Source organism: Chrysochloris asiatica, unplaced genomic scaffold (assembly GCF_000296735.1).
Source record: "Chrysochloris asiatica unplaced genomic scaffold, ChrAsi1.0 scaffold00017, whole genome shotgun sequence".
NCBI classification, from domain to species: Eukaryota; Metazoa; Chordata; class Mammalia; order Afrosoricida; family Chrysochloridae; genus Chrysochloris; species Chrysochloris asiatica.
Window position 1 is genome coordinate 27,202,095 of NW_006408535.1, and position 6,234 is coordinate 27,208,328.

The window sequence follows — 6,234 nt, forward strand, 5'->3', positions numbered from 1 at the left end:
AAAAGATATAGAGAGGAAGGAAAGGGAACAAAGGAATAGAATTAACTGAAGTGAGAGGAAGAGGCCATTAAAACTTCCAGGTCAGTCTCAGGCCTTGTGTTCCTCCATGTTTTAATGTCTCAGACAAGCTGATAAAAAAAGGTCTGTGAGAAGTTGTAACATTCACCAAACTCTTGATAGCTGCTATTCTTCACAGAGTCTGTGAACAATTGCCCGCCTGCCAGCGTTTGACTGAAATAATATCTGTACCTACAGGATCATTTGGAAGACAGATGTTGGCGGCAATCCCCATTCATCTGCCAGCAGTTGTTTCATAATTTTCACTGTCCTGTCAGACCTAGGATGGGGAGACAGAATGCAGCCTTGATAATTATCCAAGCTCATTAGGTAGTTGTTATCTTAAAGACAGTGCCTCTTTCTCACCCATATGCTCCTCTGTGCCAACCTCTACTTCCAGGTGCTTTGGGAAATACCTTTGGACCCTTAGAAGAAGTAAGTCTGCAAAGCCTACTAGGCTTGTCTTTTCACTCTGTCCACTTTTCCAAGAAGGTTCTGCAGCTCCGGGGAGCAATCCTCTCCTTCCCCGCTATTTGCTGCTTCCAGGTTTCTAGCTCATCAGTATCCTGTATTTCAAAGGTGGAATGAGTTTTCTTATACTGAATTGCCATCTTCTATTTAGTGAAAGTACCAGACACTTCTGCTATCATTCCCATAGCATGCACTGGAATCCCTGTGTGACGCTGGACTGGACAAATGGTTGATAGTTCAAACCTACCGGCTGCTCCTTGGAAACCATTTTGATGACACTTAACAACAAGAATAACAATTAAGCCAAAGACTTTCTCTCAATGCAATGTTTATGGATTTACAGAAATTTTAAGGGCCCCAAATTATTCCAGTGTATCTGAGGTCCCTTGGTTTTCATTCAAAAGTAGTGTTTGAGAACTCACTATGTAATTGTGGACAGATGTGGAGGTGAGAAGAAACAGGGGGGGTCCTACATGTCAGGTCTGGTTTTATGCACATTGGCCTGTGTAGTTTTACACAGGGTCCCACATTAGTTTCAATGTTCAGTGGTCACCATCTTGAAATTTTTAACCATTTTGAACAATAATCCTATATTTTCATTTTGTACTAAATTCATACCTCTGGACTCCAAAACACTTAGGTGGGGAATCCTCTCCTTGATTCTGTCTATGGTATGTTGTTGTTGTTGTTAAATGCTGTTGAGTCAGTCCCAACTCATAGCGATCCTGCCTAGGACTTCTGAGGAGCGGCTGGTGGGTTTGAAACATCTAATTTGCAGTTCAAATGGATTTGTCGTTTCAGTGCATTATCCTGTAGTACCACACCAGGGTTCCATCTATGGCAGGTAGACGTCTAAAAATGGTCTCAGTGATCCTCACCTCTGTATAGTTTCCTCCTGTTGAGTGTAGGCAGAACCTATGAATATGATGAGATAGAATTCTTATGCTCCATGGCAAAAGGTATCTTGCAGAAATAATTAAGGCTACTATCAGTCTACAGCTTAATCTAATCGCATGAACCCTTTAAAAACAGATCCTTTTCTCCAAACAGTAGCAGAAGGGCAAGTCAAAGAGACTGAAACATTGAGAGGGACTCAATGCATCCTAAGGCTCTCTGGTAGTGTAGTGATTATAAGTCAGGATACTAACCTCAAGGTCAGGAATTCGAAACTACCAGCTGTTCCTCAGGAGAAAAATGAGGCTTTCTGCTCCTCTAGAGATTCACATCCTCGGAAACCCTATACAGGGTCGCTTACAGACTTGGAAACCCTATACAGGGTCGCTTACAGCCTCAGAAACCCTATACAGGGTCGCTATGAGTCAGAACCGACTCCATGCACATAACCACCACCACCACCACCAATGCATCCTTGATGCTTTGCAGATGGGGGGAAAGGGGAGACTATGTTAGAAGGAATGGGAGCAATCTCTAGAGCAAAGAGTGGCTCCCAGCTGATAGTCATCAAGGAAACGGCGACCTCAGTTTGAAGTTGCAGGTGACTGAATCAAGGTCTTCAGAAGTCAACTGGGTGAATGGATAAACAAAACATGGTGCATGCATACAATGGAATGTTATTCTCCTATAAAAAGCAATGGAGTCCTGCTGTGGCACTGCGGGTTAACCCACTGGGCTGCAAGGTCAGTTTGAACCACAAGGTTGGTGGTTCAAGCTCACCAGCAGCTCCTCAGAAACCCTGTATGGGGTTGCTATGAATTGAAACCAACTCGAAGGCACTTAATAACAACAATAATAAAAAGAAATGAAGTCCTGATACATGCTATACAACAGATGAACCTTGAAAACATTCTAAGTGAAGTAAGCCAAACAAACACAAAACCCACTGCCATCAACATGACTCTGACTCTTGCAAGCCTATCAGGTGGGGAAGAACGGTTCTATAGGTTTTCCAAAGCTGTAAATCTTCATGCGTGGGAGCAGACAACCTCATCTTTCTCCCATGGAGTAGCTGTTAGGTTTGAATGGCCAACCTTGTGATTAGCAGCCCAACGCTTAACCCACTGCCCTATCATGTCTCCTGAAAGTGAGTCAGACACCTACAGATAATGCTCTTGCAAAGTTCCAGCTATGCTAGTCTGGTTGATTTCCCATTTACATTCTCAAAGAGCTAATGCTTAACCCTGCACTACACTTGCCTGGACTTATAAAGAGAGCCCCCCTCCACCTTCTTTAAGGACTCACCTTTTGGCCTGGAATGTTCTAGAGTAGGCTGTTACATATATCCCTGATGGACTAAGAAAGCAGCAGATTTTGCCAGGGTCACAGTATGGCTTCTGTGTTGGATATGAAAAGAATACTCCTTGAGGTTCACCAGGGCCACTATTTGATGTCCCACTCACTCACTTTGAAGCAAAGTAAGCAAGAGCAAAACACCAGTGCTATGGGAAAATGTGCCAATGTGTAACCATAGAGGGAGGGCTCTGAAAGGTGTCTTTGTGCAAGTATGAAGCAATCACTAGTGGAGGAAACAGATTTATTGTGCGAAAACCAGTCAACTAATTGCTATGACAATTTAATTGTTATGGATTCTGTCAACCAATAACTAACAATTAAAAGGCAAGGGTGGGCCTAACATACAAAGAAAAAGGACCATATGACACAGACAAATGAATATGTTGTCGTTGTTAAGTGCCATCAAGTCAGTTCTGACTCATAGCAGCCCTGTATATGGCTTCCAGCAGCTGGGGGGTTTGAACTGCCGACTTTGTAGTTCACAGTCCAGTGCTGATCCTATAGTGCCAAGGTTAGTAAATCTTGACTTGTTTCAGTGAAGTCACAAGATATGAGAACAATGCAAAAATCAGCAGTGTTTCTATATATCAGTAATGAACACTCTAAAAAGGAAGTTAAGAAAACAGTTCATTTTACAATAGAATCAAAAAGAATAAAATGTTTAGGAATAAATTTAACTAGCAATTCCACCCCTAGGTGTATGTCCAAAAGAATTGAAAGCAGAAGCTTAAAGACATCAATGTAAACCGATGTTGATTGCAGCACTATTTACAAAAGGCAAAAGTTGGAAATGATCCAAATGTCCATCAATAGATGAACAGATAACAATATGTAATACCTACATAAAGTGAGAAGGAACTCTGGTAGCATAGTGGTTACGAATCACGCTGTTAATCTCATGGTCAGCAGTTCAAAACTACCAGCTGTTCCGCAGGAGAAAAATGAGGTTTTCTGCTCCCTTAAAGATTTACAGCCTCTAAAACCCTGTACAGGGTCGCTATGAGTCGGAACTGACTCCACGGTGCTTAACAAACATACAGTGAGTGGAATACATATTACATGGCTGAACCTTGAAATTATTATGCTAAGTGAGATAAGTCCAAAACAGCAGGACAAATATGGGATGGTTCCACATAAAGGAAATATCTAGAATAGGTAGATGCATATAAACAAAAAGTTATCCATGATTATCAATGATGGCAGGGACAGGATACTGGATTTCTTTGTGGGGTGATGAAAATATTTTGAAAATGGATAATGGTAAGAGTCGCAGAGCATGTTGAATTTGATTAATGTCATTGAATTGTACACTTAAGAGTTATTGAAATGGCATTTAAAAAATACATATTTACCACACGAGGGGGCTTCAAAAAGTTTATGGAATGAATGGAATTAAAAGACAATGAAATTTGACCATGAACATTTTGAAGCCTATATATATATGTGTGTGTGTGTTGTTGTTAAGTGCCATCAAGTCGATTCTGACTCATGGGGTGCTATAGGATCAACACTGGACTGGTAACCACAGGTCGGCTGTTCATACCTACCAGCCGCGCCTCAGAAACTTTATACAAGGTCGCTATGAGTTGGAACTGACTCCACGGCACTGAACAACAAATGAGGGTTTCTGAGGCGTGTCTGGTGAGTTTGAACCAGCGACTTTGCAATTCAAATGCTCTTGCGGTCAGTCTTGCTTATCCTACAGTGCCACAACAGAACTGCTTCACCCAGAATTGATGCTGTCTTAGTCAATGGAGAATCCATTGCCATTTAAAAAACAATTTCTTCAAGCCCAGTTTCTCGATAACTGACTATAGTCTATGCCAGGTTTTAGTAGTTATTTAGTCCAGTCTGTTCTTACCTACCTTGAGTTCATTTCTTGTCTCCCTCCTGCCTTGGGAATGTAATCATCTATGAGGGTGTTCTGAGTTTATGTTTTGTTCACTTTTAATGTGTGCTAAATGATTGGAAATGGGAAGCAGTTGGACGCTTGGCCCTGAGATGAAACTTCCTCCCCTGTAATTAGATGGTGTCGATTAAGGCTTCCATGGGGTCCTTCTCCTCCCTGCCAAGTCAACGAGCTTTCTCATGAGACTCCTCAAAGCAGTTGGGAGCAAATGGTTTCTTCAATTCCTCCTTTGCATTTATCCACAGATACTGAACAGACGGCAGCCAAATTGTCTTTCTCTCTCTCTCTTTTTTAATCTAATAGTTTCAGCATTTGTTTTTGTTTCTTTTTGGCAAGTGTTGGAACAGTAAGAGTGAATTCTGGATAGCCTCTGGCTGACCTTTGGTTTGCAGAATTCAGCAGGGGAGGGCTGGTCTTCTGAGTAGAAAACCTGAGAGTGATGTGAAAGTTCTGGGTATTCATTTCAGCCCCAATCCTTGTCTCCAGAGCAAGGATTTGGGGACTAACATACCTAAATTTGAATCCTGGCTCAGACAGTTACTAGCTATAAGTAGTTATGTGCTGGTAAATGTTTAGTAACCAAGTCTCAAGGTATATAAAACCCTGATCTGTAACATGTTGTAATTTCAGTGGTGTACATACTCTCCTTCCATGGTCAGTTTCAGCTCTGGTAGCATAGTGGTTACGAATCTGGCTGCTAATTTCACAGTCAGCAGTTCCAAACTACCAGCTGTTCTGCAGGCGAAAGATGAGGCTTTCTGCTCGCATAAAGATTTACACCTCAGAAACCCTGTACAGGGTCGCTATAAATCAGAACCGACTCCACGGCACATAACAACAACAATGATGTCACAGGATACAGAACTGGGATGAGATTGGCATTGTCAGTTCTAAACTGGTCTACTGCTAAGCCAGTTCCAGCATTCCACTGGCTGTAAGCTTTAGTTTTGTCATCTGTCCAAAGGGGATAAACCACCTTGCAGAGTCATTATAATTAAATACAATTAAAGTAATAACTGTAATCTGACCAAAACAGAATCTGGCCCACACTAGGAGCTCAGTTAATTGTCACTACATATTAGCATGTTAGGGTGAATACTTCAAGAAATTGGAACTTCTGCATGAAGAAATTTAGCAATTGAAATTTCATTACACAGGTATGACCAGGAATCTGAAGTATTGATTCCTACTAATAAAATTTATAAAAATCAGTCATATAAGTCAGAATGTCAACTTACTACTTTGGTTTAGGGTATACACCGAATAATTTTCCATACCCACTTTTGGATCATAGGATTTTGGACAAAGGATTTCTTTTTTGTATGATTTAGCAATCTGTTTATATAAAAGGCACTACAAAAGCATAAATGTCCACCATAATTGTTGTTGTCAGGTGCCATCGAGTCGGAACCGACTCATAGAGACCCCATGCACAGCAGAACGAAACAATGTCCCATCCTGGGCCAACCTCACTACCGCCACCACACTTGACGCCATCAATGATGTCACCTGGCTGATCCATCTCATTGGGGGTCTTCCTCTTTTTC